The following is a 27242-nucleotide window of genomic DNA, read 5'->3' as shown; positions in this document are numbered from 1 at the left end:
AGACAGTCTGGCAGCAGGTGCAAGTGATGAGAAGTAGTCAGATTCTAGACACATTCTGAAAATGGAGCCAACAGCATTTCATAATGTATCAAATGAGGGGTGTGAGAGAAAGAGATGACCCTAAAGCTTCTTGACCTACAACTGAAAGAGATCACTTGATAAGCATGTCATGGGAACAGGAATAATATGGAAACTGAAGGTCCCACAGTGGTTGAGAGTCACTTAGTACTGGGCAGAAAGTGATTAATAACCCTTTGGAGGTTGGCCGAGAGTGGGTAGAGATGGGGAACCCAAGAAAACTCTCCTCATGATTGGTTCCATGAGGTTTCCTGTGCCAGCCTCTGTTGAGATAAAGCAAGTAGTTAAAAGAATTAACTATAATATTAGACACATCTGAATATGAATCCTGGGTCTGCCACTTACCAACCTGAAACCTTATACAAGTTGCCTAACCTCCAGGAATTTAGTTTCCTTGTCTATGAGATGGAGAGACCACTGAGATGACAGTATTTTATGAAGATTACATGAGATAATGCATGGAAAGTGCTCAGTAATAATAAAAATTTCAGTTATTAGTAGCTGTAGTGGTAGTACCATTTACAGTATTATAATTATTTTAGCTCTCAACCCAAGAGATGATTAAGATACAGATCACAAATTAAGAATACAGGAAATCACTGCCAGTAATCAAATACTGGCACGATACTCTTAGAGTTTCTGAGCTGAGACATAAAGCAAGTACCTAAGCTAATCTCCAGAGAGGATAAGATACTTCCTGAAGCTCCTAACATACTTTATAGTAAGAACAGGACTGCAGCCAGAATACAGTCTAGAGTACAGAAAATGTCCTTGAAGCATGAAAGGGGTAAATCGAGGACAAATCAAAATACATGAAAGCTTACCAACTACAAAAGATGGAAGCGTGTCAGATACAGTATAAAAATATAAAAAGATTAAGAAGGATTGAGGTGAACTCCTAAATGATTAACACATGAGGAGAAAAATCAAGGAAAGTCGAGAGTTGTTGGACTTAAAGCCACTCACTCATTCTGGGTTTACTGTCAGGGGAGACACAATAGTTAGTTCACACACAGAGTGACGTGGGTCCAGAATAGTTAGTGGCAGTCTAGCATACAATCGTGCCTATTTGCTGAGGACCTTCTCCCTGAAGGCAGAGAAGATGCAGCTGTATGAACAAGGTTTGCTTGGGATATTCCAAAGAAGGCATCAAGGAGGAATGGAATTGCCCTGGATTTGCAAGTTCATGCACATGCCTGAGTGGAGAGAGAGAGAGCGTGATCGGCCACCTGTCTGTGGGAGGGATTCAGGCTCTGCGGAGACACGCAGTATAGTGTTCTAAGTTCAGAAACACGATCTGAAGCCCAATGGGCAAGTTGCTTAACTGACATCTCATTTGATAGATGAGCAAGGCAGTGCCAGCCCAGCAAGGTCCACGAAGAGGTGCAACAGGTTTTGAACCGAGCAGGGGTCAGTCCAACTCAATTACGTTTGATTTATTTATGGACTGTCTGCTCTGCTAGCCGCCAAGAACTCTGAAATGAGCCAGACACACATGGAGGCTGTCCTCATCTAACTTATACCCTGTCTAGAGAGGGATATGGACAAACAGGCTACTTCAATATGACAAGGTAAGTACTGTCATAAAGAGGAAAACTCAGGTCCAGTAAAATTTACATGGAAACTTTTTACTGTAAGAGATGAGAGACACAGACTATGGTAAACAAAGAGATCTGAGACCTAGGGAAAGGAGCCAGAGAAGGGCGCTATAGAGCCTCTAAGAGGGGCAGAGAGCCCCATCTTATAGAAATCTTCCCAGAGGAAGTGACAGCAGAGCTGAGATTTGAACAAACGCTAGGGTCTGTTGCCACAGCACTTTGTTAGGGAATCCATTATTGGTTATTAGATTTGTATTGGCTACCAACAGTTGTTGCCAGGGATTATAAGAGGTTAGAAAAGAAAAGGCAGTAGGTTGAGGGAATGTAAAAAAAAAAAAAAAAATCCAACCAGTTTTATTTCTAGTCTTCCCAGAGAGACTGACTTGACAAATAACATAGGAGCTTATTATCACTCAGCCTACTCTCTAAACACCACTGTCCGATTACATTTACCTCGCTGCCACAATACAGAATTTTAAGCAGGGTTGTAACAATGGCAAAAAAAAGAAATCATATATGTATGTAATATATATTATATATGCAATGTAATATATTTATCGTATATGCCATATATATCAAATATACAAGGCAACTTACAGGAATATAGGTAATAAATTCAGTAAAGGACTATGCAAAGATGTGTTATGTTGCAGTCCCCTACAGAACTAAATAAGATTTCTAGAAAAAAAAGAAACATAATCTGACTGCCCCAGGGCATAATTTGTGATGCTGATATTGATGAAATCTCAAGAAAGGAATGATATAACATTCTCTATTACTCTAATTTCCATTAGAATGGACTGTTTTTATATTCAGAGATTCAGCCTGCATTTATTGGCAACTGGGAGCACTTCCTCAAATATGTATTTGCTCTGAAATCTTATACCTCCTGGATTATTTCTTGTGCCAGTCATATTAGATTAATTGGAACAAAACAGGAAGCAATTGTTTGTTATATTACATCTCCAAACGTCATTTCTGGTTAATAATCAAAGTCCCCCAAATTGTATTAATTATTGCTTCATCATTCTTCATAATGTGATGAGGAAAAGTTGTTAATTTGTTACTGTTAATTACTATTATTACTGATTATTACTGTTAATTATTACTGATTCCAACCATGGTTTGGAATTACTTTGAAACCTCCATTAGCAGAGTCTTTTGAGAATATGATCTCTTAGCTAATGGAGCTTTCTGGTTAATTGGGAAATGGTTAAAACACTTTTCAGAACTTCCTAAACAATGTCCTATAAGAACTTGAGCATTCTGTGAGATGTAAAAAAAGGTTCTGCCAGAAAAAGTAGGAAGGAGGAAGAAGAGAGGGAAGAAGGAGGCTAAGGTAGAGAAGAAGAGGGAGGAGGAGAAGGAGTAAAGGAAAGATGAGAAGAAGGTTAGGTCAAGGGATGGTGTCCATGCTCACATAAATTTGAGAAGCATCTTTTTAACTGCAGAACTTCTGTATACTGTAAACCTCCAAGAAAAATTTATGTATCATTTCCTTTTTTTTTTTTTTTTTTTTTAAACTTTCTTTTTAATATTTTTTATTTATTTATGGTAGTCACAGAGAGAGAGAGAGAGAGGCAGAGACATAGGCAGAGGGAGAAGCGGGCTCCATGCACCAGGAGCCCGACGTGGGATTCGATCCCGGGTCTCCAGGATCGCGCCCTGGGCCAAAGGCAAGCGCCAAACCGCTGCGCCACCCAGGGATCCCTATGTATCATTTCCTAATACTATATCACCAAAAATTTTTTCCCAAGAACCCCAATATTATAGATCAGAATATCTTATAAAGTTTAAGAAATACTGTTCTAGGCTATTTCTTGTATGAGAAATGGTGGGATGCCCCATTTTCCATAGCTCTTTGAATATGGCTTACCACCCTTTAATTATTTGTTTGTATGTAATCTCTCCCATTAATCCCCATTCTGTTTGAGAACTATTATCCATTCCCTGGCAGAAAGGAGGTAATCAATAGATTTTTGTTTAAAACATAGTGGGTATTCAATGAATATTTGGTCAACTAGTAAACAAATCCTTTGCACAGTACATCAAATATCTTTTAATAAGGGTTTTTTGTGAGCCTCAGTTTCATCCTCTATAGAGGAGAGAGGTCCCTCAAGTAATCTCTGGGGGTCCCTGCTGCTCTGATCTTCTTGATTCTGTGACTTCTCAGCTCAGGACCATTGTGCCAAATAGTATTACCCTATAGAATTACAAGGAGACTTTTGAAGAGGTTGATAATTAGGATTCATCATACACAAAGAACGTACCCCAAAAATGCCTCCTCAAAATAATTATATGATATCAATTTGGTCTTTTGCCTCTTCAGAAACCAAAAGTAGAAGTATACTTGATTACTGAGTTTTACAATTTGCTTCACGTAAAATCATCAGTTTTGGCTATAAAATGCATTCCATTTCGGTAATCAAAGTCTGGAGCCTGTCCCATAATGAGAAAGTGGGCTGTGGAACTCATTGAGGTGGGTGCTTGATACTTAGTTACTCACAGGGATTTTCTGCTAGGAATGATCAACTGAATAGCTTTTCTGATTTTTTTTCTAGTAGGATTTTTGTCTCCAACCCTCTTAATTATTTCATATATCTTGTCAATCTTATTGATCATTATTTTATCACTGGTTGAGGATTTACAGCTTTAGTCTTCAAACAAAACAACAGCATGGCTTCTGAGAATGAAAAAAAAAAATGCCCATCCAATTTAATCCCAGTTGTGCTAGAGAGATCTAATTTGCAAAATATGAAACAATAATATGAATATTTTGTATGCAGACAACATACTACCCAGAGGTCTCATGATTTGTAAGTTTTTCTATTATTGCCTTGAATAGAACATCCTCTCTAAAGCAACCAAAGCACTCTGTAAACATCCTTCCCATTAGTCATATCCCCTAAGGAAAGAACTGGAGTTGAATATACCATTGCTCTAATTTCACAAAGGTAGAGAGAGAAGCTGCAGAAGCAAAATGATTTTTCAAGTTTACCCAGGGTCCCACTGTGCTAGTGGTTTAGAAAGAAAGAGGCATGGCTTCTGGCCAGCCTTGAGAATTTGTTGTCTCCAAGTCATAGTTTCATTCAAAGTACAAGAAGGCAAGCAATTTAATATCTGGAATACATCATCCATATGAGGGATGGTGTAGCAGCATTAATATGCAAATAGCTAAATATAAAGTGTCTTTTCTTACCAAGTACAGTGCTCCCAACTGCTCAGAAAAATTTATGTCTATGTGAAAGGAGAATGAAACTGCAAAGGATAGTATGTTTCTCATTAATTTATTTTCATTAAAATTGAAGGGGAAAATGTAGCTGTATTCAACTCTTAGGACTAACTCTTGGAGTTTGGGAAAAAGGAAGAGAACAAATGTCCCGTACTCATATTGTACCAATACACTTGCCCCAAATGCTCTCTTTCCAAAGGATTTAAAGTTCTGAGAAAAATGTCAGATAAATGGCTGAAAGGTAATCCCACAAAACCTCAGTAATTAGCCCTGCATCATTTTCTTCTCTTTCTTAGACCAAAAGCATTAATTATTAGAACCAAGCGTGGAGGTCTTTCCAGAAGCTGGCAAGCTGGTGAGTGGAAATGGAAGCATGATATATTGTAATTAGCTGGCCATCTGAGAAACCACTCCTCACAGAGAGAAAGGAATGGAACCTAGACCTTTGCTTTCCCCCAGTGATCTTTGTAGATTTTGTTACTTCCATTCTGCACAATGAAAGAAAATATTATCAGAAAACATTCCCTTAAACATCTGGGATAGGTGGGGAAGGTGAAAAAGAGAGAAAGCACATCTAGACAAAAGTAGAATTCGAATAACTAAGAGAACAATGAGAAGAAATATAACCCACACTTGTTTAGTGTTCCACCATTTATAAAATATTTTCCAACCATTTTCTCATTTGATCCTTGTAGCAATCCTTGAGTTAAATAAGATCCACATTTTTTCTAGCTTTTAATTATGGAAAATTTTAAACACAGAGAGAAGTAGTATTAATAACCTGAATATACATCTCTTGGACTTTACAATGTGAGCGTCTTGCTATACATCTACAACTTTTTTTTACTTAAGTATTTAGTAAATTACAAGCACCATGGCATTTATCTTTATCACAATGAACAAAATTAATAATAATTCTCCAATGCCATCTCATATCACAATTGAATAGCCCTACAAATAAAATGAGTGCTATTTGATTATTTTACAGATACAACTTTTTTGACATAGCAAGGTGAAATAATAGGCTTGAGGACACACAGATAAAATATGGACCTAAGAACTCAAGTTTAAACTTGGTCCCAATTCTTCTCACTTTGAAGCAAAGATCCATAGTAATGCTTTCAGTGGGAAGACAGAAAAGCTATACCGACCTCCGTGTAATATTTGAGCAGGAATGATCTTAGTAAAATGTGAACTGGATACATGAAATATATTTCCAACTAGCTCTAATATTATTTTTAGGACCTTTCTCACTCACTATAGTGCTGTGCTTTGCCCTCTTTTAACTCATCACTCCTACCCCAGACTCTGGTCAATACCACCCTCTGATACCCTGGCTGCCCAAGTGCCTCATCCATATCTCCCTGTCCCCCCATCCACAGAGCCAATGCCATCTTGCAGCCAGCAAACATCTTAAGAAGGCCTAATGGACTCATCTCTCTGAGATGAGTTGTTACTCATTGTTACTGGCATCATGAACCCCTCTGGGTATTCCTGGACTAATATAGAAATAGTAGTATTTTGTTGCCTCATGAAATCTTGAGAAATTATTCTGATGTCTTGACTCTTGCAACATCATGAGCACTGGCAATTTATTCTAGCCCAGCTCAAACGTGTACATTCAATTTACACAATATCCCATCTTTCCCAGAAAAAAGTTCCTCTCCCCTTTAAATCTTTTATAACCTTCTCCCAGTTTCAGCCCTCTCCCCTTACAACAACTACCATACATGTCATCGAGGCTGGACTCAGCGTGCCACTCAAGCTTCACCTCCAGTCCAGAAATGTTTGCGTTTCCTTCTCCTGGGCTCTTGGCATCTTTTAACAATACTTGCCTATGACTACTGAAAATTTTCCAGATGGATGTTAGTATGTTCCAAATCTGAACACCAAAGGTATTTCTTAGATCTACTCACTTGTTTCACCTAAATGCATCAGACAAATACAAAAATTATATAAATTTTATGTCACCCAAGGGGGAAAAAATGTTAAACATCCTAGACAAAAGGAAGTTCTGGTCATTATCAGACAATTCTGGAATGTGATAAACCAAGGCCATTTCACATGTCCAGTTCTAGAGAACTAAGGAGAAGCAAATTTGAGCAGAACAGATCTGATTCCAGGCCCATGACACTTAATTAGGCAGGAATCCAAATTAGCTCCCCTAGTTCCGTATTAGGCACATTACACAACAATAATAATATTAAAAACTGAAGACTCTGTGTGTAATATCTCCCAGGATTTGCATGTGTTGTACATGCAACATATAAGAGTATGCCTTTAAGGAATATCCCTGGTGCTGGAATATCAAACACAGAATCCACTTGGTTAGTTTAGGAGAAAAAAAATGAATTTATTAAAAGATATTTTAGCTCACATTATTGAATTTGCCAAAAAAATAAAATAAAAATAAATGAATAACATATTAAGACTTGAAGCTTCCAGGAATAATGCCCCAAACCACAGAGATCCAGTGGGGAAACCACCTGCTGAGTATAAATGCCTGGAACTGGGCTTTATTTTAATTGCTCCTACCACCAATTCCACTTGGATCTTGTGGCTGGGGAAAAGCTGTATGCCTCTGCAGCTACCAGTACCAGCAGCTCTGAGCCCCACACTGCCCCACATCTGCTGTCTCATGTTGTTCACAACTGAATTGAAGGGGTTTTTTATTTTTATTTATTTTCTTTAAAGATTTTATGTATTTATTCATGAGAAACACAGAGAGAGAGGCAAATGCATAGGCAGAGGGAGAAGATACAGGACTCTATCCTAGGATCCTGGGATCATGACCTGAACCAAAGGCAGACACTCAACCACTGAGCCACCCAGGCTCCCTGAATTGAAGTTTTTGCTGAGGTCTGATGGGCAGAGCCCAGGACCTATCCTAACACTTACTGAGCACTCACTGTGTGCCAGACACTGTGCTAGGCTCTTTAAAAGCATTAACTCAGGGCGCCTGGGTGGCTCAGTCAGTTAAGTATCTGCCTTTGGCTCAGGTCGTGATCCCACAGTTCTGAGATCAAGCCCCACATTGGGCTCCTGGCTCAGCGAGGAGTATACTTCTCCCTCTGCCCCTTCCTCTGCTCAAGCTTGCAAGCTCTCTTTCTCTCTCTCTCTCTGAAATAAATAATTAAAATCTTTTTTAAAAAAAGAATTAACTCATTGACATTTCACAACAACCCTAGGGTGTTATTTTACAATTATCCCAGATGAGGAAACTTCAATACATAAAGATTCTATCACTAGTCTAAAGTCACAGACTGTAGGTGACAGACTTGAGATTTAAACTTGGACAGTCTGGCTCCAGACTTCAAGCTTTCTTAATTTGTTTGTTTTGGGTTTGTTTTTGTTTTGTTTTGTTTTGTTTTACATGATACCATCACATGCTCGCATCCTACCTGCAAGGAGGATGCATTATTCATCCACCTGTCTTATCCATTGGCTCATCTACCCAAATCTAGAAAGTTGTTCAAAAGATGATAGGTAAGCGTGAATATAACAGACATCTACTGCAGATTTCTAAAATAGGCAAGGCTGTTCTTTTTACATGTCAGTACCCCCTGAAAGTTGCTCTCATGGTCATCACTAGAAGCCCATGAACGTGTATCTGTATCTATGTATATGTGCCGTTTGTTGCACACTCTGATGGTCTCTAAAGACAGGTGCTACTGTTATCCCCACTCCATGCATGCATGTTGCTCCTCCCATCAAAAGGTAGAACATTCCCCCAAACCCCTTGAATCTGGGCTGAACTTGTGATCATCACTGATCAGTGGAATGCAGTAGGGTGAAAATATGCCCAGTTTTAAGAGGCTGGTAGCTTCTGCTTTTGCTCTCAGAGAAGCCAGTTGCCATGTAAGAAGCTCAACTACCCTCAACCCAAAGCATCATGAGCAGGTAAAATGATTATGGTCTTAAGCTACTAAATTCTGGGACAGTTACTCAGTAATAGATAACTTAGACCCAGACTAACACTGTATCCTCTACTAGCTACATTGGTAATGAAAATTTTGCATCTCATTAAGTATTCCTCCCTAGCAATGGTCAGCAAACTCTTTCTTTAAGGGTTATATACTATTTTAGGCTTTGCAGGCCAAGAAGCAAAATTGAGGCAATTATGTAAGTGCTTATATAACCATTAAAAATGTAAAACCATTACTTGCTGAAGGATCTAGCAGCTCATGGGATTTGGCCCGTGGGCTGCAGTGTGCTGACCCCTGCCCTAGGATGCTATTTTTGATGTTTGCTTTGTACTTCCTCATAAGAACTCCTTGTAACTTATTTAATCACATTCCTGTTCTTAAGCATTTAGTTTAAAACTTTTCACACTTTAAAAGTAATGGTTCCACATGTGGGGGAGACGAGATGCCCCGAAATGAAGCATGTAGCTATATGGGGGGTCGGGGGGTTGCTTATAAAACATCATCTAAGGAAATGACAGCAGGAAAGATTTTTATGTGCCTTTTGTTTTTATGAGAAGGTAAACTTGGAAAGACTAAAATAATACATTTTTATATCTGGATTTTTACAAATAAAGATGCTATTATAATAGGAAAAAAGGTAATGTTTCAATAAACCCTGTGAATCATGCATCAATAAATCTGTCCACATCCATGGTTTCCTTCAAATGAATCCCCAGAACTAGAATTGTCAGGTTAAAAAAGTACATACATTATGCCAAAATCCCCCCCTAAAACCCTTATGCTATATGCAATCCTATCAGTAACACACAAGAGTTCTGCAGCAGGTCATGACTATTTTAAGGGATTGTTTTTAGAAAAACTGTTTGGATTTCATATCCATGTCTGAGTGTGAGCATAATGAGTCCCTCCTCCTCCCTCTGGAATGATCTCTTTCTCCTCGAGCTTTGTTAGAATGACCTCATTGGAGCTCAGACTATCACTGAAGCCATGCTCACTGCATTCCTAATAGAGTTTCGCAGTCCCAGCACCCAAGAAGGTGCAAGTTGGAGGGCTGCTGGTGGATGCTGACCCCAGCCATTCCCTACATGAGCACCCCACCCCACTTCCTCCCTCTGCCACTCTGCAAGAGGTGGCCGACACTGAATTGTAGCTCCAAGCTTGACAAACCGCTGTCTAAGGGCACTTGCTCCTTCCTGCAGCTGGGCTAGTGTCTGTCTCTCTGTCTCCTGGCTTCCCTGTGCTCCCTGTCTCAACTCTCAGCCTCCAACACGCCCCAAACTGAGCACAGCAGGACAGAGGACATGTGAGCCCTGTTGATGTGGGTCCCAGACAAGGCCATCAGTTTGAATAGACTGGGCAGGCCTGCAGGCTTTAATCTTGTAACCTGGCTATCTCGCAGAAACCCATTGCTGCTGACACCCGTGGCCTCCAGTTATTTTTAAAACATGATAACTGCCATTACCTCAAGTGCATGAAAAACAGAAATTTGGCAGAGCTGTTGCTCCTCCTATCCTCTCCTCTTCCAGACTGCCCTCTCCTTCCTCCCAACGAGCCAGACCCCATACCTTCCTTGAGATGCTTTCATACCACCTTCTCTGGGAAACCCAGCATCACCTTCCCTGCATCCATTCAGCTCCTTGGAAGAGCAAGCCTTATAGCCTGGACATGGCCCTCTTGTCACCTTGTGTACCCTGGCTTGTCACATTCACTATCATTTTATAGATATCCACCCTATCAGTGAAACCAGACAGTCTTCCCAGTGAGAGCACAGAAAAGGATTGCACGTTTACCTGTGGCCCTTAAAGCAACTACAGGCAGTGCTGGGCAAATAACAAGGAGCTCATTAATGATGTTGACTGATTGGCTGTCATTTTAGGATTCCACTGAGGTAAACTTCAAACTGCCCACCCCAGAAGTCCAGGGGTATCATCCACACCCAGCTGTTTGCAACTGGACATCAGTATTCACTAAGCCTGGAGACAAAGTAGGGAGATGGTAAAATAAGAAAAGCATCAGATTAGGAAGCAAAAGTCTGAAGTCCAGTGTGGATCTCACTCAGGCACATGTGAACTTGAGCTACATCTGTAAAGGGAGGAAAATAATAACACCTTCCAGTTCTATAAAGTTTTTATCTGGGGCACTTGGGTGGCTCAGTCAGTTAAGCATTTGAGCCTTTGGCTCAGGTCATGATCTTGGGGTCCTAGGATCAAGTCCCACATCATGCTCCCTGCTCAGTGAGGAGCCTGTTTCTCCCTCTCCCTCTGCCTGCTGCTCCACCTGCTTGTGCTGTCTCTCTCTTTCTCTGTCAAATAAATGAATAAAATCTTTTTTAAAAAAAGGTTTTTTTCTGATGCTCAATAAAAGCACCGTGCTTTATGTATATTACTTATCCAACCCACAAACAAATCTGAAAGATAAACATTATAGTCCCCTTTTTACGATAAAATAATAACCTCAAAGTTAAGTAATTTGTCCAACATCACAAACCTAGAAAGAATTTGAACCCAGATTTCCTTGATGCAAATTTTTTAAAAAGAGGAGAGAGAGAGAGAGAGAGAGAGAGAGAGACAGATGATAGGTCAGTATATATTTTTCTTTTTTTTTTTTTACTGAAATATAATTAACATATAGTGTTATATTAGTTTCAGATATATTCAACAATTCTATATATTTCACAATGCTCAACAAGACAAGTGCACACTTAATCTCCATCACCTATTTCACCCATCCCTCACCCACCCACCATCCCTCTGGTAACCCTCAGTTTGTTCTCTGCATTTAAGAGTCTGGAGTTTTTGTTTGTCTCTTTTTTATTTGTTCATTGGTACTGTTTCTTAACTTCAACATAAGAGTAAAATCATATGTCCATATATCTTTTCAAGTTAGTGTTTTCATTTTCTGTGGGTAAATACCCAGTAATGGAATTATTGGAACATATGGTAATTCTGTTTTTGATTTTTTGAGGAACCTCTATAGTGCTTTCCACAGTGGCTTCACCAGTTTGCAGTCTCACCAAGAGTGCAAAAGGAATTCCTTTTTCTCCACATCCTCTCCAATACTTATTGTTTCTTGAGTTTTTTATTTTAGGCATTCTGACAGGGGTAAGGTGAATCTCATTTGGTTTTGATTTGCATTTCCCTGATGATCAGTGATGTTGAGCATCTTTTCATGTGTCTGTTGGTCATCTGGATGTCTTCTTTGGAATAATATCTATTCAGATTCTCTGCCCCTTTTAAAATTGGATCTCTCCTAGATTATTGTAATTACCTCCTAATTTCTATCTTTGCCCTTCAGGTTTGAATTGTAAAATAGTAGCCTTTCAAATGTAAATCAGAGCATGACAGACCTTGGCTCAAAACTCTCCAGTGGCCCCTGACTAGGGCCCTCACAGTTCCTCCTCCACCACCCTCCACAATATCCCCTGACCTCATTTCCTACTACTCTCCCCTTTGCTTGCTTAGCTCACCACAGGGACCTCCTTGTTCTTTGTCAAGAACTCCAAGCATCATCCTCCCTGCGGTGCTGGCACATCCTCTTACCACTACCTGATCGCTCTTCTCCCACATGGATCCACATGGCTGACTCCGTCGCCTCTTGGGCTTCGCTCAAATATCTGCCCCTCAGAGGAGCCTTCTCTTACTACCTTACTTAAAATTGCAACAAGCCACTTCTGTTTCCCTTAATTTCCCATAAATCTTCTCTGCCTTATTTCTGACAATTTCACTTAGTAACATATGACATTATATATATTTTTTCTCATTTGGGGTTGTGTGCCCATCCCACTCCTGCTCTGCCCTTGGAGGTAGATAACCATGATGGCACGGATCTTTTTGCCTGTTTTGTCCACCTAGAATGTGCTTATCATATTGTAGGTGTTGAATTGATATTTACGGGATGATTGAAAGAAGCAGAATGCTACTGTCCACCTAAATCCATTCTTTCCTTCCTTTTAGGCACATGGCTACATTTTCAGCCACCTTTGCAGCTATTGGTGGCCACTTCTTACTAAAGGACTATAAGTAAAAATTAAGTGTACCCTGATTCCAAGAAACACTCTAGGAAGGCCACTCAGGCCCCAAAGGAGTAAATATGCTCATACACCACTTGCAGTGCAACCATGGCAAACACAGAGACCCCCCTGTAGTCCAAGCGAAGAGAAAAGAACAACTATCCACTAATCCCCATGGCTTTGAAATGCTATCTTTATCTACACGAATAATGCCCATATACTCCTGGGTTTATTTCTAGACCTTCTTTGTTGCTGCATTGACTTGTCTTCATATTCATGTACCAACACTAAAACTGTTTCATTATCTGCTCTGACTAAATTCTCCATACCCTTCATTACACATTTTGTCAAGAGATTCATAACAATGTTTTCCTAAAAGATGCACTTTAGAAACATTCCTTGGGCAGCAATCTGGAAATGGAGCAGAGGAGGACAAGATTGAGGCTATTACATTAATCCAGATGAGGGATGAGGAGAGAAGTCATGGCTCCAAGGTAAGAGATTATCCTCCCCAACCTGACCCTCTGACATCCTCATCCCCACTCCCATAATTTCAGCAATGCTCTCCTTCCCCCAAGCTTTGATACTGAAAGTCACTTAGTATGAAGAGGCTAGGACAGATTCATGCAGTATTCAGACATGCAAATGATTTCACTCCTCCTTGAATAGCAGTGACTAGTGAAACAGAGATGACTCTCAGATTTCTAGCTCTGGCAACTGGATGAATGTTGGTACATTCCTGGTATCCACAGAAGGGAAGCAGATTTAGAGAATAACATAGTGAACTGAGTCTGAGAGTTTGTGGGCTATGCAAGAGGCATAGTATCAGTTTGTGGAGAAAATCTGGGGCTTGAGAGTTGGACCTGCCAGTTCTCTCTTGATAATGGAACATGAATTACAGCTGCTAAAAAAAATCATCAGAGGAAGGCCTTGAGCACTGTCACCAACTCCCTGGGCTCTGGCTGACCAGTAGCATTTCTAACTAGTCCACAGAGAAAAGCTAGGCTCGTTGCATTGTGTACTCTGAAGCTGGACAAAATATGGAATCTGAATTCAATTCTGTTGGTAAATCAATTGGAAAGCCTTGAGTCAGCCATGCAAAGCTTAAATTTTATTCTCATTCATATCATGTTCTTATTGTTCCAATGTTCCCAGGCTGGCCCCATATTTGTTATTGATTTAGTGTATGTGAAAGCTGCTCAGAGCCTTGAAATGAGGTCTGGTTCTTGGGTCATTTCAGCATAAATGACCTTGGAATATTTTTCTGGCTAAAAAGGCTGAAGACTTTATTAACGTGTACTGACACAGGAAACTATCATTCATTCCAAGACTCTGGCCCCAAAATCTTCACATTTAATACTTCGACCTAATTTCAGTGTTGGACATAGATGTCTCCTTTCCTCCTTTTTGCAGGAAAGGGCATTATCCTATTCAAGACTAGCATAGTGCCTACTACATGGAAAATATTCCACTAATATTTGTTGAAATGGGCTAAAATACAGATAGCAATTCTTATAGTAAAAGGAATGGGAAATAATGGGGTATCAATGTTGGAAAAGACATTTTAATCACAGCATAAGTGGTAAGTAATAGGAACTCCCTATTACTCTGATCTATGTTATCCACTATTATTACTATGTATGAATCAAAATACATGGATTATTCGGGCTGTTTTCCCTTTGGCTATAGAGCTTTTCATTAAATGACAGCTGGTGCCCATTATAGAAGATATGTATGGTCAGGAGAAGGAAGTAGAACTCCAGTTACCTTGATTTCCTTTTTGGAAGAAAAGTATGTTAGGGAAGGATATTGGATTGTCTGGCTGAAACAAACTGTGTTGTTTGCTTGTGGGTGTTCCCTTGCTATGTTATTCTTCCTTTCTGTGATCACAGATCATTATAAATTTCCTGCCACTCAGGAAAATCATTGTCCTACCAAGTTCCTTAGATCAGAGCCTCAGAAGACTGAAGCCCATATAGAGTAATAATATCAAACACTTATTGATCAGTCACCAAATGTGCCAGGCATTGTTCTGTTTAACATGTATTAGCTTATTTAACCCTCACAACACCCAATACAGTAGGTGCTATTACCCTCCCCCACACACCTTTTGCAGATGAGAAACTGAGGGGCAGAGCAGTTGGGTAGCTTGTCCAGGCAGCCTAGTTCCAAAGCCTGTACTCTCAACCATTACACGGCATGTGTCTCCACAAGCAAGGTGCCAAGATGAGGTTTGGATAGGGTTTGGAGTGACTCATACTCTCTCCATTTGTCACCGCAAGGCCACCACTTCCTCCTCGCTGTTCCCAGCCAAGAGTAACATCCATTGGAGAACTGGCTTCCTGCTGGATCAGGAGACACTTTTGATGCTTGTGTGCTGGGGATTCTGTAAGCCTCTGAGTCTCCTTTTGAATCAATATGGATTATTTGAGTTATTAAGAGCTTGAGGAGGAAGCTCCATAGCTTAATGGCAGACTAAGACAGAAATAATTTGTTAAAATGCTGAGTCTTCTACCATTTACTTGCTCAGGAAGTTTGTTCTCATTTCAAGTGCCATCATTTGCAAGGGCTTCATTTTTTCTCAACACAATAGGGCTTTCTGATAGCTTATTACAGAAGGTATCTCCCAACTCTAATCTCTCACACTAATTGTGTAAGAGGTGGAATATAAATATGGGCCAACTTGGCTTTACAAAAGGGGAACAGATCCTCTTTTCTCTAGCTTATTTGACTTTCCCAAAGCTCTTCCAACAACAACAAAAAAAAAAAAAAAAAAAAACAGGAACTGAAGTTTACAAATCTGATTTTGATTCTGCATGTGTCACTACCAGGATATCTTTGTTCTGAAGAAGAGCTTTCCACCTTCCCAGAAAGAAGAAAACTGAGCAGCCCCAGTGGTCCAGTAGTTTAGCACTGCCTTCAGCCTGGGGTGCGATCCTGGAGACCCGGGATCAAGTCCCAGGTCAGGCTCCCTACATGGAGCCTGCTTCTCTCTCTACCTGTGTCTCTGCCTCTCTCTCTCTCACTCTGTCATGAATAAATAAATAAAATCTTTTAAAAAAAGAAAAAGAAGAAGAAAACATGTAAGGATTAGGCTAACTGTAAATGAAATTCTTTACATCTAAACTTGTAGTTCCCAACCTTTCCAGTATAATAGGTTGGTTAACAATCAAAGTCAACCAGGTCATCTCTTACTCTACAGACACCAGCATACCACCACCCCCCAGTCTCTCCCCACAACTCAAAGCATGGCTGATGGGAGGGGATCCTGCTACTACAGATTCAAGCCAACATGCTTTCTCATCACCCCTTCTCATCAATTTAGAGTTAAACACCATCCCTTCTTAGTCACTTCTAATCCTGAGAATATTGAAGTAAAATGGTCCCTTGGGACATTCCTGACCTGTCAGCTAAGAATCTGAGGAAGGCCCAGGCCCAAACTCTGACAGGACATTGACTCCATACCCATAGAACATACCCACATGTTCTATGCATTCTGTTGTAATACCAAGTATGGCAGTGGGCAGCTCACAGTTCTGCTTTAACTTCTGTATTTATTCTCAAAATATATGTTAAATATCTACTACTATATGACAGATGCTATGCTACGTGCTGAGGAATTGAGGATGAGAAGACTTGACCCCTGCCCCCACCAAACTAATGGTTGTTCCTTATCTCTCCTCCCATCTCAGTATCTCATCCCTTTCTGCCTGAGAGATACCATCATTATTATCCATCAACTGTCCACTCTGAAAATCTATTATCTGGGACCTGAAACAAAACAGGAAATGGCTTGGCCAGGTGCAGGAGCACAATTCAAGGACATGACTCTAATTAATGACTTAATTCATCATATCTGATATCTGTAGACTCTTCCTGCTTTGATGATCTCTCTTGTCTCTCTTAATGCTTTGATCCTTAGCCAGTAAGTAACATCAGAATAAACCCCCTTTGTGGGGTTGTTAGGTTTTTTTCAGAACATACCATTCTTTCAAACGTAGCCAAGACAGGGAATCATATTGTAGACATTTTTCCCATGACTGGCACCCAGTTAGGAATGTTGTAGGGCTTCTATCTTCTTTCACTTAATAAAGGCTTCTGTAGATCTAAACTATAAGTCTGACCCCATTGGATTAAGAAAAGGGGATTGTATTTTCTGTAGATGCTTTAAGACATCTGGAACCTGAATCTTTGACCTTCTCTAAGACTACAAGATTGAATTGGATAACTTTATAGAGGTGGCTGGTACAAAGCTTGACTAAAAGACATGCCCCTCACCCCTGGTGTTGCCTAGAAAATCACACAACTATATAGGCTTCCTTCTTTGGACACAGCTAGCCCCATGCAAACTTTTAAAGCTGGAAAAGCTAACTACTACAGACCTAATCCTCAAATTCTCTTTTTTTAAGTAATCCTAGCTTTCAGTAACACCCCTTAAATTGTGGCATGCCATACAATAGAGTACTATGCAGCCATTAAAAATCACATGGTGGGAAAGCATTTAGTGGCATGGAAAAATGTTCGGGTATTTCCCCCAGCTCTCCGGTTCTCAATCAGAGTATAAAATTTGCCAAATATTTCATTCTGGTCACTGTTTCCTGAGCATGTAAACCATGCCACTTCCTGTACTAAGTCAAGGTTTATGGTCTTAGTTCTAGGAACTAGTTCATAAGTAATGAATTAGACTATTTCCTGCTAGGCCAACAATAAAGAAATAGACCATAATAGTCTATTTCTATGAGAAGCAGTGATATGGATGTTTATCCATCTGATGGTCTCAAAGATGCAAACTTTACAGTGGCATTTAAAAGACATCTATTGGGAAGTGACTATTTGTTAATACCATTATTTTAGAGCAAGTCATAAACCCTAGCCCCATCACTGTACAGCTGGGGTATTCTGAACATGTAACTCAACTCAGCCTCTCTGAGGCTCAGTTTCTGCATTAATAAAATGAGCTTACAGTAATACTTGACCTATAAGGTTTGTGCAAAGAATAAACAAATAATATGTAAAAAACTTAGTATAATGCTTGTTACTCAGGAAGTTCTCCATAAATGTCAGGCATTATCCAAACCTCTCTAACTCAATTTTCTCCTCCAGTCTATACTTAAGAAGGGGAAGGGGACAGAGCAATTGGGAGACTCACCCTCATGAGTAAGAACACAGCATAGTCACTGTCCACAAGGAAGTCACGAATTAAAGGTCAGCTTTATGTGATCCTCTTATTTCTCACCCAGAAAAAGCAATAAGACCAGTTGTCACTTCTCTGTGAGATGGAGTGAAGAGGGGACAATCTTAGAGGTCTTTTAAATAAATAATACCAAGGATGGAGGCACCTGGGTGGCTCAGTCAGTTAAGCATCTGACTCTTGGTTTTAGCTCAGGTCATGATCTTGGGGTTGTGGGATCAAGCCCCACATTGGGCTCTGTGCTCAGCATAGAGTTTGCTAGTCTGCTTCTCCCTCTGCTCCTCCCCCTGCTTGTGCTGTCTCTCTCTCTCTCTCTCTCTCTCTCTGTCTCTCTCTCTCTATCTCTCAAATAGATGATAGATAGATAGATAGATACATAGATACATAGATACATAGATACCAGATAGATAGATAAAATCTTTAAAAAAAAAAAAGAATACCAAGAATGAAGTGAGAGGGAAAGAAGAGAGACAGCCATTGGAGACCACAGGGCTTTGGCAGTGGCAGAAAGATACAGGCAATCTGAAGAGGCAGAGATGAGCCTGAGCTGTTGGCTTGGGCATGAGTAGGAGGAGGCCAAAGTAGACTACCTGGTAAAACTCCTTCCCACTGGGAGCCAAAACTACTCTTGGACTTAGTGAGTTTCCCTGTCTATTGGGCACTTTGGCCAAAAGGGCAAATTTAGTTCAAGGAATTAACAATATGTGGAGAGTCCTTTCTTAGAGGAAAGTGGTCTGTAGCCGCTAATGCAGAAATGCAGGCGGGAGAGAAATTCCAGTGTGTCTGCTCTGAGAGAAAAAGACAGCTGTACCCACAACTCTTCCAAGTCAGAATGTGATCCTTGCTCTAATGGAGAGTACAGAGTGCTCTGGGTTCACTAGGGAGGCAGCTCAGGAGTACTCACCAAGAAATGTGAGCCTGTGTAAGAGCTTCTGCAGTCGAGAGCATGATGCTGCAGAAGGGAATGGGAAAGGAGGAACAAAAATCAATCCAAGATTTACAGCAAGAGCATCTCCTTTCCAGCGCTGCTGACACATCCTGAGCTTTTGCCAGCTCTGACCATCACCTATTCAAAAATCAGAGAGAAAAGCGATTCCCTCCCTTGGATTCTTATTGACTTGTTCTTCCTTCTTTGCCCCATTAGGCTTTGCCTTCCTTTGTACTTTCCAAGAAATTACTACCCTGGACTCAACTGAAAATGAGGATCATCTGATTTCAGCTCATTTAGAAGGAATTGGGGAGAATCTGAATGATGGCAACCCACCCTCAACCTGACGGTGTGTGGTGTGTACCACTTTGCTCTGCCCTGTTCTGTGCTCTGAGACTTGGCACCCACTGTGAGTGGCTAGAGTATTATCTCCTCCTAGCTGCTCTCGAATCTACCCTTCTCCTCAAAAAGCCTTTCATTTCTACTCGTGAGGTCAGACTTTTTTAAATTGTTCTTAAATTTATTTAAGAGAGAAAGTGTGCATGATCAGGAGGGAGGGGCAGAGAGAGGGGGAGAAGCAGACTCCCAGCTGAGCACAGAGCCAGACATAGGGCTCCTTCTCAGGACCCTGGGACCATGACCTGAGCTCAAGTCTGACATTTAACTGAATGAGCCTCTCAGGCTCATTCTCAAGGTCAGACTTTTTTGATGTAACAAAGATAAGACACTGTCTCATCATGGCCAATTTATGTACTTATTCTGAAAATGGAGTCTGGGGAAGGTTCTGCAGGTGTTAGCTGAGCTCTGTGCCAACTCTATATTGGACACCAGAGAAAAATACCCCCAGAGACATTGGACATGAGCCAGGTGAGCTTCAGGAGATGGGGAAGAGGGTAAATGGGTGCCAGGTTCTACATGGCAGGATTCATTCAGTCAGTAAACATTTAACATATATCAACAGAGTGTCCACTACATCCCAAAGCATACAACAAGGAAAAGACACAGTCCTTCCCCTCTAGGACACCACAGTCCACTGAGAGGGAAAGGCAATTAAAAGTTCGTTACAATACAGCATGCTCATCACTCCCATGGGAGAAAGCCAATGTGAAATAAAGTAACACAGGGGCAGGAAATGACTCCAAGTTGTGGGGTTGACAAAGGACTTCTAGAAGGAAGGCAGAGCCAGAATTAAGAGATCCATGGTCATCCATAGTGTTTCCCTGGGCTGGATGGCAGAAGATGGAGGAGAAAGGCTAGAAATCAATACCTATAGGAGCCATGACTTTATTGGCATTCCACCAGGAAAGTCCGTCTCTCAGTATTTGTTTTCTAGTCCCTCCAACTTGCTTGATCTGCCTTCTCCTATCAGATTTGTACACCAAAGAAACAAGCACTACAGAAGAAAGGAAAAAAGAGAGAGAAGAAGAGAAGAGAAGAGAAGAGAAGAGAAGAGGAGAGGAGAGGAGAGGAGAGGAGAGGAGAGGAGAGGAGAGGAGAGGAGAGGAGAGGAGAGGAGAGGAGAGGAGAAGAGAAGAGAAGAGAAGAGAAGAGAAGAGAAGAGAAGAGAAGAGAAGAGAAGAGAAGAGAAGAGAAAGAAGAGAAGAGAAGAGAAGAGAAGAGAAGAGAAGAGAAGAGAAGAGAAGAGAAGAGAAGAGAAGAGAAGCCTCAGCAAAATGTGCCAAATAGTCCTCATGGCCCTGAAGAAGCTCCCTAGAAAAGGACAGTGTTCCTCCAGCCCGGCACCCAGGAGGGAAACTAGGCACAACCACATGTAGGCTGCCTTGCCCCGCCCCCCTTCCCTCTTCTCTCCCAGCTCTCCTTTCGACCCTTGGGAGAAAAGAGAAAGAAAATTGAGTAGAGGGAAGTAGAGAAAGTATACGAGGGTGAAAATAAAGATCAAAAAATGGTGAGACATGAGCAGTGCTAAGCTGTATCTTCCTCACATGCTCACTGAAAATGATCCATGGAACCTTTTAACAGGAATTTTCTCTCTGCTCTCCCAGATTAGAGATAAGAAAGCCAGGTAAAGGCAAGACACTTTGACCCCAAAGTACTATGATGGAGGAGGCGGTTGGGCAAGAAAGTGGCCACGGTCAGCTCTCTCTCTCTCTCTCTCTCTCTCTCTCAAAACCACACTCCCTCTCCCCTCCTGCCCCCATCCTTCCTCCCTCCTGCCCTGGTCCAGCTGCTTCAGGGGCATGGAGTTCCCAGCAGCCTTTTGCTTCCTTCTCTGACTCTCTTCTGTTCTGGGAGGATGCCTGCAAAGCCAGAGCAGAGAGCTAATGGACCTCCTCTTGAACCTGGGTGAGCCCCAGATGCAGAATCTTGGCCACAGTCCATTTCTCAAAGGCAGCAGGCTCCAGGCTGTCCATTAGCAACAGCAGCTAAGATTTCAGAAAGGAGGCAGGTCAGCATTGTGTGAGACAGAGAAATAAGTGACACACGTGTGCTCTTTTTCTCTTAGTGACAAAATAGTAGTAACAACAATCCTTGTCTGTGAATTCCTTTCTGACAGCCTTCAGCCTCTCTCTGCCTCTGATTTTCCTTCATGCAATTGGTTGGCATTTCACAGACACCCTTGTAATATTATCACTCTTTTAAAATAATGATAATGTCTACTAGAGGCCAAACATCTACGTCTAGTGTTTCTGTATTTCAAAACCACACAGATAAAGACTTCTATCTCCACTTTACAGATTATGAAACTGAGGCTCAAGTTCATTAAATTGCAAAGCCTGCACCCTTTCTTCTGCTCCAGAATCGCTCATTTCCCCTGAGGGCTTCTTGGAATCCTCTTTAGCATTCAGTAGTGCCCTGGATATAGGAGGTCCTCAAAGCTTTCTGTAGCTAATGAAAAAGAAGTTTGGTTGTAGAGGAAGATGTGATGAGGGAGTTAGGCAGAGACACACAGCTGCTTTATTATCTGCAAAGCCAGCCTCCTCTCCAAAATGCACATAGTCATTAGTAAGAGGCTAAATTTAAAGCCACAATAAAACAGCCAGTTGCTAAACAAAAGCAACTTAAATAAATCTTAGCAGATTTGCATTCTGCACTGACAAGGCATTGAACGCCCCCAAACAGATAGGAGGGGAAAAAAAAAAAATGAGCAGGCACTGAACCAAAGCTATGTTTCCCAAACCTTTTCAGGCAATGACATCTTTGTGATCTTGCAGGGACAAGGAAGTCACCCAGTAAATGCCACAAGTCTTAAAGACTGTCCATATGCAGCCAACAAGCTTCATGCTGATGAGCAAGAGATAGAATTTGAAAAAGGAGCTATTTCAATGTATTTCAGTTGCTTCAGTAATTTGAAGAGAAAAATGTGAAAAATAAATGAAGATGAAGGTCTAGCAAAGTAATAGAACACAGAAAGAAGACATACAGCCCAGGATCCTAACATTGGCTAGCTTCCTCTCACAGTGTTATTACCCGTGAAGACATCCATAAAGGGCACATGACCAGGTGCAAAAACTGGCCTTGACCTTGACACAGGCCAGAACCCCTTGGCTCCTCCTGATACACTGCTGCCCACTGCTCTCCTTGTCTTGAACTGAACTCCTTTGGCCTGAACATTCCTCTAGCTTCCATGTCAGAACCCCCCTCAGTAACTTCCCACTCTAGCTTCCGCCTACTCGAGGACGTTCCAAAGGGCACAAGACAGAGTGACCCAGAGGCTGAGAGCATATAACCTCTGAGTCAGGAGAGCCATTACTGGTTTTGTCTCATGGGAGGGAGTCCAGATCAGGCCAGAGGGAGGGGTCCTGCAGCCTCAAGATTCACAGCAAGGACCTACCTACCTTACTTAGAGAAATCAAGTCTGAAATAGTCAATAAGATTATTTTTCCTAAATAATGCCCAACAGATGACACTATAACCCTTTCCCAACCAAGGGATAAGCTGTGCGTTTCACTGATTTGCAGAGCCTGACCTAAAAGAATGGTCTTGGAAGAAGATGGTAAAAGAAAAAGCAGCATTCACAGTTGCCTTGTTTTTATTATTCCCATTCAGCAATCTCTCTGTTTAGAATGCTCATGATATACGTGGCCTAATTCTTCAGGTACCTATCTCCTCCCAGAAGATATCTCAATAAGTGGAGAAAAGACATGCCTTCTAACGGTTGGAGTGAAAGAAGGAGAAAAGGGGGCATCTGGGTGGTTCGTGATTGAGCATCTGCCTTTGGCTCAGGTCATTATCCTGGGGTCCTGGGATGGGGTCCCACATAGGGTTCCCTGCGAGAAGCCTGCTTCTCCCTCTGCCTGTGTCTCTGCCTCTCTCTCTCTGTATCTCTCATGAATAAATAAATAAAAGCTTTAAAAGCAAAAAGAGAGAAAAATTTACAAGAGAAAGGATGAAATAAAGGAGGCTCACAGCTCCTGTGTGGCCAGCTCCCAACTGCTGATGACCAAACAGTGATGCCCCACCACCCAAAGACCTCTTGCACAGGACCCCTCCAGCCTTTGTTACCAGACCAAGATATCTCCCTTCTGGACCATGTTGCTATGCTTTCCTCAGAGTTCCTCAGAAACTCTTCTTCCATTTTCTATTTAAATTCCAACTTAATGCAATTTTATTTATCCCTTTCATGACATTTTAAAATTTCTGCCTTGATACCTTGTCTTGACATAAGCTTCAGGGTAATATGCAGTAATATTTCTGGGACAAGAAGCCCTGAGCTGTGATTAAATTCAGGTTGTGGAATAATTACCTAAATAAAAGTATCTTTTTTGTTCTGAATCCTGTACAATTCAGAGAAGCTTCTAATAGGCTAAGGGAATTTGCTCCTGGTGATCATATTTATACCATTGTCTCCAAATTTGTTTAATCATTCACTCTTACAAGAGAAAGATTTTGGATATGCATCTCCAAAATACATCTATATTCACTTATAAATTTTAGACATAAGTGATTGTCAATCCATATAGCCTGTATTATTAGAATTCAATTTCTTTCTTATTTTAGATACAAATAAACAGAAATAAAAATTCTAACATATTACTTTTATAGCACAATAGATTATCACACAGAATGGATGCTTATACCCCACTTTGGAGGCTAACAAAAAGATAGACCTCTATGTGAGGCCATGATCATCTTTGCAGCAATAGTAACATTTCTCTTTCACCTCAGTGGGATACTCTTCTGAGAGACATATATATATGTGCAAGGTTCTCTAACTAATAAAAAATGAATTCTCCAGTCTAATCTAATGGGAATTACCATGACACAAATAATCTCCAATTGTTATCCTAGTCATTAATTTCAACACCCTCTCCTGCCTTTGATTATATGCTTCTTGAACAATAAGGTGCCGCAAAATTGACTGGTTTGCTTTCCACCTCCAGCCCCTGGTTTACCCCTTTATGGAAATGCTAATGAGCAGTGAAGTGGCCAAGCTGCCTGTGGGAGAAAGGAGGATGGTCACAGAGCAGGTATTGGTGTTGAAATCATCACATGGTGACGTCATAGTCCTTGTTACCCAAAGACCACAGAAGGAGTCCACTCTGTCACCAGGACTCATCCACGTCACTGCAGGTCTGTCTGTCCATAAAAAGGGACAGTAGTTGAAAAGGTTGTGTCAATGAGAAAAGGCAAAAAGTGAGTTAAAAAGTGAGTTTCCCACCCCCCCAACCCTGCCCAGCTGTAGTCTAGGGTCCTTCTGTCAGCCAAAGACGTGGCAGTCAGAAAGACACACCCTTTGGAGCAGCACTCTCTCAGCCCATTCTCAATAAACATTAAAAAAATAATTGAACTCCAATAAAAAATATTTTTTTTTAAATATTCTATAGACATCCACCCAACTCTTGTGATGCAACACTTCTCCAGAGCAATGTAGCAGATGACACAAAGTGAATAGAGCAAATCAAGGAGGAAGATGCTTACCAGCAAGGGGCCTAAGTAAGGCACAGCCTGCTGCCCAAATTGGGCCCTCCCTGTTACAACTGCGAGCTGTCACCCACCAGACCAATTATCAGCCAGGGTCACCATTCACTATAGATGTACATGCCTCCTGGGGTGGGGAGGGAGAGCTGGGTCTGTGGGGCTGCAAAGATGAGCAAGACCCAACCCTGCCCTCAAGGTACTCACAGTCTGTAAAGCACTAAACTTAAGAAGGAAGGAAGATGGGATCCCTGGTGGCGCAGCGGTTTGGCGCCTGCCTTTGGCCCAGGGCGCGATCCTGGAGACCCAGGATTGAATCCCACGTCGGGCTCCCAGTGCGTGGAGCCTGCTTCTCCCTCTGCCTGTGTCTCTGCCTCTCTCTCTCTCTCTCTCTCTGTGACTATCAAAAATAAATAAAAAATTAAAAAAAAAAAGAAGGAAGGAAGATCCTAAAGGTCTGATGGGCAGGCTCTCTGCTCCCATAGCTGGTTATTTCCCTGCTGTCTTGAAGGTAGCTACCACCATACTTGTCCAGCCAAGGGGTAGGGGGGTCAGCAGCCATATGGACCTTATATGAGCTATACAAACTGTGACTGGGAGGAACTCCTCAAACCAATTATTAGAGTATGAAACAGGGGATACAAAAATCCATGCTACAAAGTCCTCCTTATCTGAATGGGGAGAAGAGCAATATCCCAAGCACTTACAAACCTAGATTGTACTATTACCCATGGTGATCTCATTCTAGGTAGCCAGCCCCGCTTGCTGAAAAGCCTAAAAGCAAATGTCAAATACTCCAGAACACTAGGGATCATGTGAAACTTGTTGTTTAAGCCATTCTTCTAACAAAAGCTCCACAGTGTCTTTGGGATCAAACACAAACAAACACAGAGGTTGGCAGGCATCAAGAAATAGTCTCCTTGTCTATGGAAGCTCTCAAACATCCTATCTTCCCTTTCTCATGCCTGTGCCTGCTCAGACCAAGCCTTGTCCTTCCCAGTGACCAATGCTTAACCTCACAACAAGTATTTATTAAACACCGCTTTGTCACTATCCTGAGAATATAAAAATGAACAGAACAAAGACCATCACCTGCATGGAGCTTACATTAGCATATATATATTACGTAAGTGGAAGATGCTTTAAGTGTCATGAAGAACAATGAAGCAGGGAGGGGGATAGGGAGGAAGCAGATCAGAGGAAGAATTGTCACAGCCTACAGAGACCATTATGGGGATGCTTCTAAAGCTGAGGGATGACCTGAGAGTGAAGGAATTGTGGTAACTCATGCCAAATGGGCTCAAGGACCAAATGCAGTCAGGTGTGGTAGTTGTGGTGACACTGTGCATGTTGGGAAAGGAGGAGTAGAATCTTATCCAGACCACATGGCAGTCTCAGCTCCCTCTTCATTTCTGAAAAAAAAAAAAAAAAAAATATATATATATATATATATATATATATATATATGGACGATAAGGTGGGAGGAGGGAACCATCATCATCAGAACAACAAAGGAATATGTAAATTACTCACAATTACACTACCGATTACCTTAAAGCCATTATTTCTCGTATTTCGGCAAGTGACAAGTTACTTCACAGAAGCGCAGACTTTCTCAGTCTGAGGAAATTTGTGATTGCTCTGTTCCCTCCCCAGTCCACGTCTGCTCCTGACACCAACCAAGCTGCCCTGGACTCAACACACCATCTGGTGGCCAGTGCAGGAAGTCTCTTACTCCCACAACTTTCACTAGTTAACCCTCCTACTATTTTATAATCTGTTTACTCTGGGGTATGACAAAAATGCTCTCTCCCTCTCTTATCCATCTTTTATCACGAAGAGTGTAGAAATTTCTACCATGAAAGATCAAATGTATCCAACTTTGGCTCTCCTTGTCTTGTGTCCAATTTTTTCTCAATTCTCTTAGAAAAACTTGGAATTTCACACACACAAAAATCTCCATTAGATTAAGATCCAGTCTTTTCCATGGCCGTTCTATCTCCCTGGCCACTGTTCTTCTTGCTAACCCCAGTGCACTCACATTAGATTTCTGCTTTTCCTTGGATATGCCCAAGCACATCCCTGCTTGAGGGCCTTTGCACTGCAGCGGCCTCCGTCTGGAATATGCTTCCCCCCACATCTACACTGACTGCCCCTTGCTTCTTTGAGAAATTCTATCAGTTATCAGCTCCATTACAGAGATATTCCTTGGTCACTACATCTAAAATCTAATCTCTCACTCCAATTTTTTTCTTCAAAACACTTACCACTATTTGATTATTTGTTTACATATATATCTGCCCTTCACTAGTTTATTGCCTGAATACTCCTATAAGAAAGGAAATTTCTCAAAGGCAGAAATTTTATTTTGTTCCCTGATGTACCTCAAGTGCATGCGTGAGG

The 27242-nt window shown here is 41.3% G+C and overlaps 1 protein-coding gene and 1 long non-coding RNA gene across 3 annotated transcripts in view; one reads left to right on the top strand and one right to left on the bottom strand.

Annotated features, from left to right (window-relative positions):
• The window catches only part of XCL2 (X-C motif chemokine ligand 2), a 179550-nt gene that overhangs the window by 80831 nt on the left and 71477 nt on the right, over nt 1-27242 (bottom strand). The window lies entirely within an intron of this gene.
• LOC144316088 (uncharacterized) lies at nt 1361-20625 on the top strand. Of its 2 annotated transcripts, none has more exons than XR_013381882.1 (4): nt 1361-1649; nt 5205-5263; nt 19179-19311; nt 20332-20625. It is a non-coding gene; the product is annotated as an uncharacterized LOC144316088 (long non-coding RNA). The 2 variants fall into 2 exon arrangements; XR_013381883.1 differs by having other exon boundaries at nt 19179-19318.

This window comes from Canis aureus, chromosome 6, assembly GCF_053574225.1.
Source record: "Canis aureus isolate CA01 chromosome 6, VMU_Caureus_v.1.0, whole genome shotgun sequence".
In the NCBI taxonomy this organism is placed as follows: Eukaryota; Metazoa; Chordata; class Mammalia; order Carnivora; family Canidae; genus Canis; species Canis aureus.
Note: the sequence above shows the minus strand (reverse complement) of the source record. Positions and strands in the feature narration are given on the sequence as shown.